The following is a 13682-nucleotide window of genomic DNA, read 5'->3' as shown; positions in this document are numbered from 1 at the left end:
GGCTCACACATTTTTGGAGGCTGAGTCGTCCCATGATCTGTTGCCTGCAAGGTGAAGACCCAGGAAATCAGGTGGTGTTACTCAGACTAGGTCAGAAGGCCTGAGAAGAAGCATTGCTGATGGTGTAAATTCCAGTCCAAGGGCAGAAGATGACCCATGTCCCAGTTGAAGCAGGCGGACAGAAAGCAGAAGAAGGGGCCAGTTCCTCCTTCGTCTACCTTTTGCTCTATTCAGACCCTCAGTGGATTGAATGATGCCCACTCACACTGGGGAGGACAACCTACTCTAGAGTCCACCGATTCCAATGCTAAGCTCATCCAGAAACACTCTCACGGACACAGCCAGAAACAATGTAAATCTGGGCACCCTGCGGCAGTCAAGTTGACACAGAAATTAACCATCACATGAATGTACCTTGGCCTAAGACTATATCATACGTGGAACGCATGACTTCCTTCCTCAAGAATGTATTTCACTGAACCAGTGGTTTTCTCCCCCTTCGTAGTCTATGCTCTTTGAATCTGAGACATTTGCTAGCACTCAAAGGATGGGATTAAGTTACATCTACGGCTATTTCACTGTTGACTTGCCTGTCCTTCAGCCTTGAGTTTCCCTTGAATAGAATTGTTGACCACCTCGATCACACATTGTTCTACACTCCTGAGGAAAGTTCTCCCACGTTCCAGCTAACACTGATCTACCCTGAGCACTGGCTTCTTGTCATGCCTCACCTCATACACTTTCACAGACAGGTAGACCCTGCTCCACACTTTTGCATGGCTGGCTCCTCTCACCTCCGTCTCACAGACATCGCTGGAACAGAATGCATCCCTGTCTTAACAAAGATCAATTTTACACACTGATCGGAATTTGGGGGCACACGGGTAAAAGGTAGGAGAACCATTATTCTAGATGTTTCTGTGTTGTTGAACATCTGATGTTCAGCGATAAAACAGGTCATACTTTTAATCTTCAGTACTCAGCTCTACCTATAACCTTTAGCTGAATCTTTCTGATGCTCTGTGTGTTTTGTAAGAAGTTGGGCTGCTCCATGTCCTGGCCATGATTTTCAGAAGCTGCAGGACATCAGTGAGGGCTGGCAGAGGCAGGGGAGAGCAGCTTCTCAGGATGGGTACCTTCATAACACAGCCTATGACAATAAAGTAGGCATTCAATAACAGTTAAGCACCTTGGAGGTGACCCAACATGTGCAACCATTTTCCTGACTCTGTCCCCCAGATACAGCTTCACTCTTGAACTTTAGCTTTTAGGCATCCTTGAAAGGGTTCTTGGGCTCTGCCTGGGCCACATATATGTGTGCATACGGTAAGCACTGCCCTGCAGAGGGAGGGCAGAGACCTTGGAGGGAGCAGAGATCTTGATGGCAATGGAGTTCTGCTCACTAACTGTTACTAGCTACCTCTCAGCATAAAATGTAGTCTTTCTTTCCTGTGCAGACCCGAGTCTGTCTAGTTGGCTTCAACACATTGTGGGTTCAACTGAGACTTTTAAAGGGAGATAAGCTCTTATGATTTTCCATTCCACGTCTCCCACTTCCTCCCAACAAGTTCTCCTCCCCCGACCCCAAAGAATGCTGACCTCCACTTTTACATGGTGCACAGAGGGGCTTGGCAAGTCTTTCCAGCAGCTCTGATTTTAATTCAAGTGATGAGAGCACTGAGGACTTCTCAAGAGGATAGCTTGCAAACTTCAGATTGCTACTGCCTTTTTGGGACATTAAAGAAAGTTTCTCGTGCCCCTAGGCTTCCCAGAGGACACTTCCAAACACCACATTTGCTTTGACTTGAAGGAAGATGACATGTGCACGTTCAGTAGAAGGGCGAGGAATGGGGAGGAATAAAGATGTAGCAGGGTTGCAGGCTCACCCTCTACTCAGACGAGCAATATCAAATAGTTTCTCTACTAGAGCTGGTCTGATCTGCCTTTGACACGCCCCCCACCACTTGCCAATTAACAATATCTGAGTCTCTTCCAATTTAAATTTTCTCATTTTCATTTAACTATTTTATTTATTAGAAACGCAACTCCTTTCTAGGGTTGGTTTCAATTTTCCCTTTTAGACTCTTGTCCTCTGTATGTAAAAGCTCTTTCTCCATCCCCAGGTGGTTCAGGGTGGCTGAAGAGGTTTCCGTGTAATGTGGTGGGAGAGGGGAAAGGGGACCAGGTGGGACCCTTTGGACCCTTGCTGGTCTTTGCTGCAAAGTGGCAGGGCTGGCCTGCTCCCCGTACTGGGGTCACTGTCCACCTGGCCTTTTGGGGTGATGGAATGGCACCCACTTCTGGCCATTTTTCCTGGTCTCAGGGCCTGTTACGGCCTCTTCATTCTGGTCACTGTTTTCATCCCTCCCACCTTCTCATCACTATACCCTGGCTCCCCCGTGTGCCATCCCAAGGGCATGAGAAACCTAGAGCATTGCCTTAGGCTCACAGGCCGGGTTCCCTTCCGCTTCCACCGTGTCCCATGGTCTTGCATCACGTTGGAGGTGACCATACAGGGGGCTTCCTGAGGCTTGTAGCCACCCCCAGGAATCCCCAAAGAAGTGTGACAAGAAGCGAGTCACAGTCCTTCTGATGTTCTCAGTCTTCCTACCAAGGCCCCCCAGGTCCACGATTTAGGACCAGAGAGGAGAGGCCAGGACCCCGCTGGTTTCCCTTGTCTGCCTGCCCCCTTAGCCTTCTTCGTCCAACCTCTCAGGCTCAAAGCAGCCAGCTTCACACTCCACATCCCATCATGATGGCTAGAGTAAATCTCTTTAGGATCTATTCCACCAGGCATGGCTCTCGATAAACTAATGGAAGCTGAAGGAATTTAGAAAATCCCTTTCCTTCTCAACAATGCCTGGCTTTGAGGATGATTTTCTTGCTTAAGAGGTCAAGAAAGTCAGCTTTGAGATTCAAACTGATCAATGGTCTCTTTGTTCTAGGCAGTATCCCTGGGGCCAGAAACCCCATGCCTCAGCCTTGGTGGTGGAAGACTGCAGGGGAAGGTGATTTAAGAGAAAACCAAAAAGTTAGATGTGTAATATTTGCAAAATATTATCCCTGTTACAGAAATACGATTTTGAGCTTTCAAGAAGCACAGTTACACACTTCCCTTTTAGGAAACGTCGATTTATACAATTTTCCGGTTTGAAACATCCATAATTTTCAACTTCCTTCCTAAAACACTTTCCCCAGAGTCATATGTACTTTGAAAAACTGTCTTTGAAGGATTTTATTCCATATTCTTCCTATATTTTTCTGGTTAACAAACAACACTGAATCAGCACTAAGTGTTATCTCCACCTATTTGCTCTCTCTCCCTAAAGACCCTAGATTCTCCGCCTGCTTCGCACGCCCCTCCCTCTGGGGAACTCATCCGTTACAACAGCCTTGTGCAGAACAGAATTACAATCCTCATGACTGGAAGGAAGTAGGACGGTTTGGTAGCAATATGCTGGGTGGTTGCTGTGATTATTACCAAGAAAGAACAGCCAACTTGGTTTTCATTAGGGGAATAAATTCTAGCTCTTCTTTGCATATTATCTCCACGGTAATGGCCATGACCCCAAAGAAAACGGACATGGTGCAGAGAAGAGTACGTTTTCCTCATGCTTGTCAAAGCATGTCAGTGTTCTCCCATGGATTGTGTTACAATTCTCCTAATGCAATTAAGCAGCACCTTCTTTTTCCATAGAAATGCACTCACAAATGTCAGTCTGGCTTGCGGTCACCAGGCTGGGAAGAACTTTGTTATGGAACCTGAAACCTGGCCTGATTATATGTTTTGCAACAAAACCCCAAAGTTCACATGAACTTTTCAACTGGTGAGTTTGGCTGGGAGTCATCATGGAGTCACTTGTGTTTTGGATGGATGACTTTGACTCAGTGGTGCTTAGTATCTGGTGTCTTATCAGCCTCCCCAAACCTTCTGGGCAGCACTCTGATACCCATTCTTTGGATGTGAGAGGAAGCTGCTTTTCCTCCACAAAACTCTGTGGATAGGATGCAATCTCCATGAGAAGCTTCAAGTCGAGGGCAGCTGCTCTCTGCTGATCAAGCAACCGCCAGCTCTGGTCACTGGCTCCTCCCATGATTGCTTCTACCTGGGCTGCAGTGACAGTCTTGCCCTTCCTTGGGAGTGTACGTGTGATAAAAATCACAATCCCTTCTATGTGTAGATACGTAACAGTTATGCAGCGTGGTCATTTAATTCTCATAGACACCTGGTAAGGGGGTTAGCTTTGTCCCTGCACTGCTTCTGAGGAAACTGAGGCTAGAAATTGAAGCTCAACGTCATGGACAGAGGAGTATATGACTGAGACAGGACACCGCGTAATGGTGATTACGTGGCCCTTCTTATCAAGGTATACACAATGGTTACAATGTCTTGGGGAGGTACAGCACTGAACAGTGCCAGCTAGAGAAATTCCCTTCCAAGACCATCTGCATTTGGGGGGCCCAGTGCTAAATGAAAATGCAGAGTCTCTTGTTCAAAAAGCAGGAAAAAGTGCTATTAAAGGTACTAAAATATGAAGCTTTTTCTTTTCCTCTACGGTCTCTCTCTTGACTTAGCCTGGTGTTTTTTATTTGCTATTTAACGTCATTCTACATAAAGAGAAGTTAAAATCTGTAATGAGGTGGATAGACCTAGAGTCTGTCATACAGAGTGAAATAAGTTAGAAAGAGAAAGACAAATACCGCATGCTAACACATATATATGGAATTTAAGGGAAAAAAATGTCATGAAGAACCTAGCGGTAAGACAGGAATAAAGACACAGACCTACTAGAGAATGGACTCGAGGATATGGGGAGGGGGAAGGGTAAGCTGTGACAAAGCAAGAGAGAGGCATGGACATATATACACCACAAAACGTAAGGCAGATAGCTAGTGGGAAGCAGCCGCATAGCACAGGGAGATCAGCTCGGTGCTTTGTGACCACCTAGAGGGGTGGGATAGGGAGGGTGGGAGGGAGGGAGACGCAAGAGGGAAGAGATATGGGAACACATGTATATGTATAACTGATTCACTTTGTTATAAAGCAGAAACTAACACACCACTGTAAAGCAATTATACTCCAATAAAGATGTAAAAAAAAAATCTTAAATTATGAGTATCCCTTTTACCATTCAACTTTATGTTGTGGAATTTTAAATGTAAACATGATAGCATTTAACTAGTGAGGAATCAACAAAATTACACAGTTCCTATTTCATAGCTCACACATGTAGTTCACTGTTGCTAGAACAGTAGAAACATTACACAAATTTCATTCATTTGATCTGCATGCATTCTAGTCCCAGCAATGCTCTGTACCTGGCTCACTGCTGAGTGAGGAAGGACTGAACAGAAAGGCAAGTGTGGGCTGACCTCTGTCTTTCCTTCTATGGCATCATTCTCAGTGTAAGTAGCTGGCTAATAAAGGGAAGTAACAAGAGTAAGAAAGGATGTGATAGGGTTCACTGATTGTTTGTTTCTTAGAATGCCATTACCCTCTTTCTGTGTTAGAAGCAAGTTCTGGTTCAAATGGAAATGATGCAGCCTCTCAGGGCTGTCAGCACCCAGCCCTAGGCATGATATGCTTACCCTGTGCTCGCTTTGAGTCTCACTGACCCTCACACATCATGGGGCCACTGAAATTCTGTGCCATGGGGCACCCCAAATGCTATATGTAAATGGGGAGGCATGGGGCGGCATACAGATCATGGGCATCTCCTAATGAGCATGCTCCGTTGTTCCTTCAGACTTCACTTACACACCCAAGTTCAAAGATAAAATTACTAGGAATCTCAAAGTGGTAACAGTAGAGCATCAAAACCAACACTGGGTCCTCCTGAGTATGAGGACCTGTGCCTGCACAGGTTGTATTCCCGTGTACCTGCTCTGCAACTCTGTCCCTGGCCTAGATTCAAATCATGGTCTTATCACATTCTGTGTGAACTTGAGGATATTAGTTAACCTCTTGGAACCTCAGTTTTCTTGTTGGTAGAAAAGGAATACAAATAGTGCTTATTTTCTGCGTTGTTACAAATGTTTCAGCATTTGTTCAGTGTCTGTAATACTCCTTATATTTCCTCCAAACTTCTCAAACATCCAAGATAACGTAGGTGCCGACGTATGCCTTTCCACCGGTATCCCATCCCAGTTGACCACTGGCTGGAGTGTTAACAACTGCATTGCCTATGAACCCTTTGAAGATAAGGATTCTATCTTGCAAACCACCATATTCCCAGTGCCTTGCACAGGCCCTGGCAAACAGCTGGTGCTGAATAGTGGATGCAGAGTTGCGCCAGCTGACTGTCTATATGAGGGGCTGGTGACGCCTGTGGTGAGTGAAGCTGAGATTGTCTTTGTTCCCACAAAATTTACAGTTTAGGAGGTGACACAGACGTTAATCTAAGCAAGAATGATGACCTGTGACTATGAAGACACATTACAGGGAGCCCGGAGAACATACAAGGAGAAGTCCTGATCTTGTACAAGAAGTCATGGTAGGTGTCCCCTGGGCAGCTGGTTTCAGGATGCTGAGATCTTGAAGGAGCAGTGGGAGACACCTAAACAGTGAATCCAGGGTCCTTTTCTATTCTTATGTTCTGAGGACTACTTGATCCCAGAACTAGTAAGGAGATAGGAACATTTTATCTCAAGAATTAGGAATGAAAAAAAAAAAAGAATTAGGAATGGCTAGAATAGGTTAGCAGAGAGAGGGTAAGTGCATTCTTGATTCTTCAGGTCTAGCTGTTATTTCCCGTTTCCTGTTGTGTGTAAGTATGTGAGTTTGCACACATTTGTAAGGGTCCCAGCAGTGCCTGCAGTGTCGCAGGGTCAATGACGTCTGCTTTCAGCCAGGTCATAGCTAGACTCCCAACTAGCCCATGGACAGTGGAAGCCGAAGCACTTTCTACCTAGCAGCTTTCCAGTGACGGTCTCTACAGCTGTCTCAGGCTTTTTAAGTGGTTGCCAAAAGCAATGGAGAATCCCGACTAAGCGAGTAGAAAGGAGACGGCTTTCACAACAGTCTTTAAAACAAGAACTGGAAAACCCCTACTGTCCTATAGTCCTCTGCTTTCCAGGGGCAAGAGGTCCTCACATTTCCTTATGCCCTTCTGTGTGCTGGGGGTTACCTCATTCTATCCTGTAAGATGAATATTGCAAGATGGATATTACTAACCCCATTTATTTTTTCAGATAAGGAAACTGAGGTTCACGGAGGTCACATTACTTGCCCAGGTTCTCACCATTAATGAGTGGCAAATGCATGCACTGTGTAACTGTATCCTAGTCACTGGAATGTTACACAAGCTGATCCCGGTGCATCCTTCAGTCTTCCCCATTCCATGATTCTCCCAGTCATTCAGGCCAAGAGCTTTGAAAACACCCTTGATTTCTCTTTTTTCCTCAAATCCCATGTCCAATCCATCATCGATAAATATCAATATAATAACAGTCACCATTTATAGATACATAAATGACATTTATACATCAATTATTGTCAGGATTATTTCACCGAACACTCAAAAAAAAACCCATAAGGTATGTGCTGTTATAAGTCCCATTTTTCAGACGAGGACACTAAGTCACAGAGAAGTTAATTTGTCCAAGCTCCCGTGGCTCGTGTGTGGCAGAGCAAAAACCTGAACCCAGAAAGCTTGGATCTAGAGTGTATGCTTTCAGATCATGACATTTTCAGTGGGTCTAATTGACTCTACCTCCAAAACCCACCTTGAATTCATTTTCTCCAACTCAACAGCTGCCACCCTAGTTCAAACCACCTTCACTGTGCCTGGACTTCGGCCACAGTCTTACAAATAGTCTCTCTTTTCCCATTCCGTAATTCCCTACAATTCCATCTTCATAAAGAAGTCAGAGAGGGCTTTTAAAATATAAATCAGATCATAAATCAATTCCAACCCAGAGCCCTCCAGATTCCTCCCCATAACCTGCAAGGCTCTCCATGATCTGTGGTCTGCCCCCCTCTCCGACCTCATACCATGTTTTCCCTCATTCCCTAACCTCCAACTCCAACGGCCTTCTTGCATTCCTTGAATACACCAATTCCTGCCACAGGATCTTTGCACACGCTAACATGATTTTGTCCCAGACCTTTATACAGCTCAGTCTCTGATTTTTTTTCCAGGTCTTTGTTCAAATGTAACCTCCATGGAAAGTTCTCCCCTGACCACTCTGTAGTAAGCATAATTCTAAGGCAGCCTGCATGACCTCCACCCCCTGGTGTAATGTCCTTGTGCAGGTGGAACCTGTGATTAATAGGATATAACCGCCATGATTAGGCTACTAATCATTTGACTCTGAGTTAATCAAGTGGAGATTATCCTGGGTAGAGCTGACCTAATCAGATGAGCCCTCAGAAGAGGAAGAAGCAGTAACAGACCTCCTTTTGCCTCCATGCTTTCTACAGCTGCAAGGGATTAAATTCTGCCAACAAACACAGGAGCTTAGAAGAGGACCCCAAGCCTCAGATGCAACCCAGCCCTGGGCTGACCCTTTGCCTACAGCCTTGAGACCTAAGCAGAGAACCCAGCTAACCCATGCCTTGATTCCTGACCGTGGAAAATGTGAGATAATACATTTGTGTTGCTTTAAGCCACGGAGTTCATGGAAATTTGTTAGGCAGCAATGGTAAATGAATGCAATGTCTAAGATACCCTCTCCACCACCTTCTTTCTTTCTCTTTTTCCTGCATTATTTGTCTCCATAGCATTTTTTTGCTGCCTGAAATTACATTACGCAATTTACTTGGCTCGTATGACTGTCCCACTGGAATATCATCTCCACGAGGGAAGGGACGTTGGCTTGTTTACTGTTGAATTCCCAGCTTCTTAGAGCAATGCCTGGCACACAGTAGGTACTCAATAAATATGTGTTGAATGAAGGCATAAATACATGTATGTGCATTCACTGTTTACCTAATTTTAAAAGATGGTTCTTAGGTATACTTTAGTTTAAGCAGACTAGGCATGGGGAATCTCAAATTATGCATAAAAAAGAGTTTAGTGTTGATCTTTTTTATTTTCTAAAAAAACATAAAGTATGAGACAATTAACCAAAAATGCTACTTAGGTGCAACTTTTTAGGAGTATACATATTGCATAAAGCAAGGTAAACTCAGCTGTCTAACGGCCTCATTACTGTTACTTTTAACAGATGTTAGTGTTATTTTAACACACAGGATCAGGAAGACAGGCAACCTTGACAACATGCGCTTGTTGAAAGACGTCTCAGAAAAGCATATTGAATGCATGGAATATGGTCAAAGGACTACCAACGCAATTTAATGGCTGTCAGTAATCAATTTACTTTAAAAATATTCGAATGCTAGCAGTGCCCAGAACAATTTAATGGATTATTTAAAATTATTATAATTGTGAACTGCTTTATGAATTAAAAATTCATAACCAAACGAAAGTGGACAAAACAAACTTGCTAATACCCAGTACTCTCCCCTATTGGTTCATTTGTGATGACAGATGATGACACTCTGGGGTATGTTTTCACTCACTTTTTGAGGGGGGAATTTTAACACTTAAAACAACACAGAGAAGAGGTGTGTTTGCTACTCTGAGAATGAGATGCTTCCCCTCGCACTGGGGCTGAAACATGCCCTCCACACAGGCCGTCTCCTCTCTAGGTGTCTCTTGGCATCAATGCTGTTGGTTTGGGGCGGAGAAACTCACAGGTGGGTGACTTCAAACAGGCCACCCAGCCATGTCCCCTTCGCCTCCTGCAGTGTACCAGCAGCAAGGCCGTGAAAGCACAGATCTGCTTTTGAAATCCTGAGCCATTTCTCACACCTGAGGTGGAGTTTACAAAAGCACAGATTCTGAGATCTTGGAGTCACGTCTGACTGACTTCATGGGCTGCACCGCTTGGCCTGCAGCCATGGGTGTTTTTCACACCTCCAGTAGGGGGAGCCAGGGGTCAGACAGTGAGAGGCAGCCCTGGGGCCAGAGAGCATTCACGGAACCCTGACTGTGAACACTCATTCCTATTTCTATACACGCAATGAAGTGACTTCTTTCCCTCCGAGAAAACACCTGATAAAAGGTCTGAGTGTCTTGCAAAGTTGCCAGCTGGGTAGAAAATGCTGCTCTATCTGAGCAAAAACTTTTCATCCATGTAGATGAGGGTCCCAGTAGTTCTCGTCTTCATGTCCCCTTGAGCTCCGGGATATCAAGGCTGGCCTCCTTGGGCTGACTGCACCCCCAATTTACTGCCAGGGTTACCTCCTCAACAGTCCCCGCCCAGCCAGCCTTCCCGGCTCTCCTCATCGGCCTGCTTTAATCTGGGTCCTCATTAGCTCTCCTCTGGATTACCACTAAATGTATTAACGGTTTTCTTCTATCTTGTTACTCACACACCCTCCCTCCACCTCCACTCCATTCAGCCTCTTCTGGGGCCCCTCCCTGAGGGTCAGCCACACTGAACTCGGAGTTGTCCGAATGCTCCAGGCGGTTTCACGCTAGGGCACATTTGCTCACGGTTGTTCCTCACTCCTCTCCCTTTGCTCCTCTAGAAAACCAGAAGAGCCAGTTCCAGCTCCCTCCTCTGGCAAGCTCATCTTCAGGCTCAGCTCCTGACTTTTTTTTCAGTACAGGAGAATGCTGACCCTGGGCTAGCTGCTGGACCTGGGGCAGGGGATAAATCAGTGAGCAAGGGAGGTACACAGAATAACCCCCCGCCCCCTGTGGTCCTCCATGGTACTCTGTACAGAGGCTTCCATGGTACTTGGAATGCTTCACTGTATTATGTGCTCACTTCTCTGCCTTCCCTCCTTGACGCAGTGCTTCTTGAGGGCAAGGACAGTTGCTAATTCATTTTGATCTCCCCAGCGCCTGGGACACCAGAGTTCGCAACAATGTGTGAGAATGAATAAGAATAATACTGGTAATGTTTATTATTATTATAATTACAAAAGGCTTACCATATGCTAGACTTTGTTCTAAGTGCTTTATGTATAACAACTCACAACAGTCCTACAAGGCAGGTATTAGTGTTATTTCTATTTTTCAGGTAAGGAAACTGAGAACAGAGAATTGAAGTAACTTTACCTAAGTCACACAGCTGGAAAGTAACAGGCATGCGGCTCCAGAGTCCCTTTTCTAAACTGTCCCTTTTCTAAACAGAGATCAACAATGATGGAAAGAGGGAGAGGCAGGCAGGATAGGGTACAGCCAGACGGCATAAGCTGCATCTTTAAGCTCAGATTCACCTTTAAATCTGTTGCTGAGGCAGGCACCAAGGGCCACAAAGGCTGGTGTGGGGAGACCTGTGGGCTGACCTGTGGGCTAACCCACCACAATCGCGTCCTGTTTGACTTTTCGAGGAACAGACAATCTACGGAGAGGAGGGATGGGAGGTCACCTGGTCCCTGCTGCCTTAGCTGCCTTCCCCTGGGAGACAGCCACTAATCCTGTCACCACAGATCTGAGGTCCACTGTGAAGAGTTGTGTTCTGTTGCCAGCTGGAGGACCTGTATTAGAAATTCTGTCAAAGGTGTTTGCGAGTTACCAAAAGTTGCATAAACAGTTCCCAAGACCAGCACTGGGGGAAACATAGACACACACCCCCCCACACACACCCACTGCTTCACACTAGGACCTGCCATGAAGCTAACAGAGCAAAGCTGGCTCATACTTCAGTTCCTGAGGCTTCTGCTCAAGGTAAAAATACCTTTGGGGTAGAAAGAGCTACGGCCCTCAGTGGCGGCAGACCTTGGTCAGCGCTGTGATGGTGGTGCAGCCACAGTGGAACAAGGTCTGAGACCAACAGTGGTGCTGGGGTCCAGAAAAAATGGTCCGATGGAAAAAAAAATGGACAAGGATGTAAAAGGCATGACACAGAGGGCTTCCTTCATGGCGCAGTGGTTGAGAGTCCGCCTGCCGATGCAGGGGACACGGGTTTGTGCCCCGGTCCGGGAAGATCCCACATGCTGCGGAGCGGCTGGGCCCGTGAGCCATGGCCGCTGAGCCTGCGCATCCGGAGCCTGTGCTCCGCAACGGGAGAGGCCACAACAGTGAGAGGCCCGCGTATCGCAAAAAAAAAAAGGCAGCACACAGATAAAATACAAATGCCCAATAAGCACTGAAAAGCCATCTAAGGGTCAGACAAACCTGGCTTCTCCTTCCTAGCTATGTGACTTTGCCTAAAAAACCTGAGCGTCAGTCTTCTTAGCTATGAGAATGGGAATAATCATGGCTGCTACCTCCTGGGATTACTATGAAGATTAAATGTGAAACTCAAAAGGCTGAAAACAGTCTGGCGTTTCAATAAATATTCCTTCTGTTCCCTGAAACACAAACTCCAGTTTTTCTCAGGACTTGTACTGGCCCAGGAAAGCAGAGGGTGAATGGTGACAGTAAAGAAATAGGGTTTGGTAAAGAATGGAGTTTGGGTCTCCCTCTGAACAAGATGGCCCAGGAATGAGTAGAAACATCATCCGATTTGGAACAATAGTAATCCTAAGAGCAACTGATGACGTCCGGAAGGACCAAAACTTGCCCTCAAATACCACGCAGTTGCATACAGCTTCCTGGCACTTTCCCTGCAGTTGAGAGGGCCACAGACAAGGTCAGAGGCCACACCTGGATATCGCTGCTTGTCTTTGGGCTGCTGTGTGGGAGCCTAAGAGTTGGCTGTCTGCTTTTTGCAACCTTCACTTAGAGCAGCTTTTGCTAAGCACGTGGTCTCCATCCCCTTTGTGAACGGTTCCTGTACAAGTTCAGAGGCAGCAGATCCCACACAGTTCCTGGGGCCCTCTGCTCAGCAGGCTATAAAACACTATTGCTCTCGGCAAGCCCTGGTCATCAGCAATAATGAGACGGCTTTGAAACTGCCACTCTGAAACCCTAAACCGGGCCCAGACCCATGTGCTGGGCCAAGCGCTTGGGAAAGGTTGGCCAAGGTTTGCAAACTCTAGACAGGGTTTGGAGGAAGCTTTCTCAGCCTGGGTTTCTTTAGGGCCTGAGTCTGCTTCAGCAGATGCTGGTCTGGGTGGCATTCGAACTGGCTGATTTACTGAGTTTGGGCAGAAAAAAGGCAAAGCCTGGGGCTGTGAGCAGTTTTCACTTTGAGGTTTTTGGGAAAGTGATTGAAGCCGGAGTTTCACCTCCTGGAGGGAATTCTAGCCCTCCCTCCCCAGCCTCATTCCCATAAGGCTCATCTATTTCTTTCACCCACTGCCCCAACCTTCCAAGACACAGGGCAGAGTGGCTTTTCAATTATTTGGACATGGAAACCTCAGAAGAGAATGGTTTTCATTTCAATAGAGTTTTTCAAGTCAGGCTCATGATGGTACAGGTCAGTACTCCAAAAGATAGTTTTAGGATTTTCCATCTTACTTTGAACAAAACTTGATAAATCAGATCTGGGTTGAAAAACTGCAAGTATACCTTGTCACCTGTTAGTCTCTGGGTCCAAGCAGTAGGATGAAGGGCTTAGTATGGTCCCATTAGCAAAGTCCCTAGAAAGGAACCCGTGGTGGCCCCCTTTATGCCACACCCCGTGTGTGTGAGTGTATGTAACTTCACAGACGGAGTGCCAGTCAGGGTCCCAGCAGGAAGCAGGCGGCACATTTAAGTGGAGATTGGAAGAAGGATAGTGACGGGACCATTTTCAGACGTGTGGGGAGGGGAAACTAAAAGGGGTGCTGAGGGAGTACC

The sequence above is a fragment of the Leucopleurus acutus genome, assembly GCF_964270905.1.
Source record: "Leucopleurus acutus genome assembly, chromosome: 7".
Taxonomy (NCBI): Eukaryota; Metazoa; Chordata; class Mammalia; order Artiodactyla; family Delphinidae; genus Leucopleurus; species Leucopleurus acutus.
The sequence above is the reverse complement of the archived record's forward strand: the minus strand, read 5'-3'. Positions refer to the sequence as shown.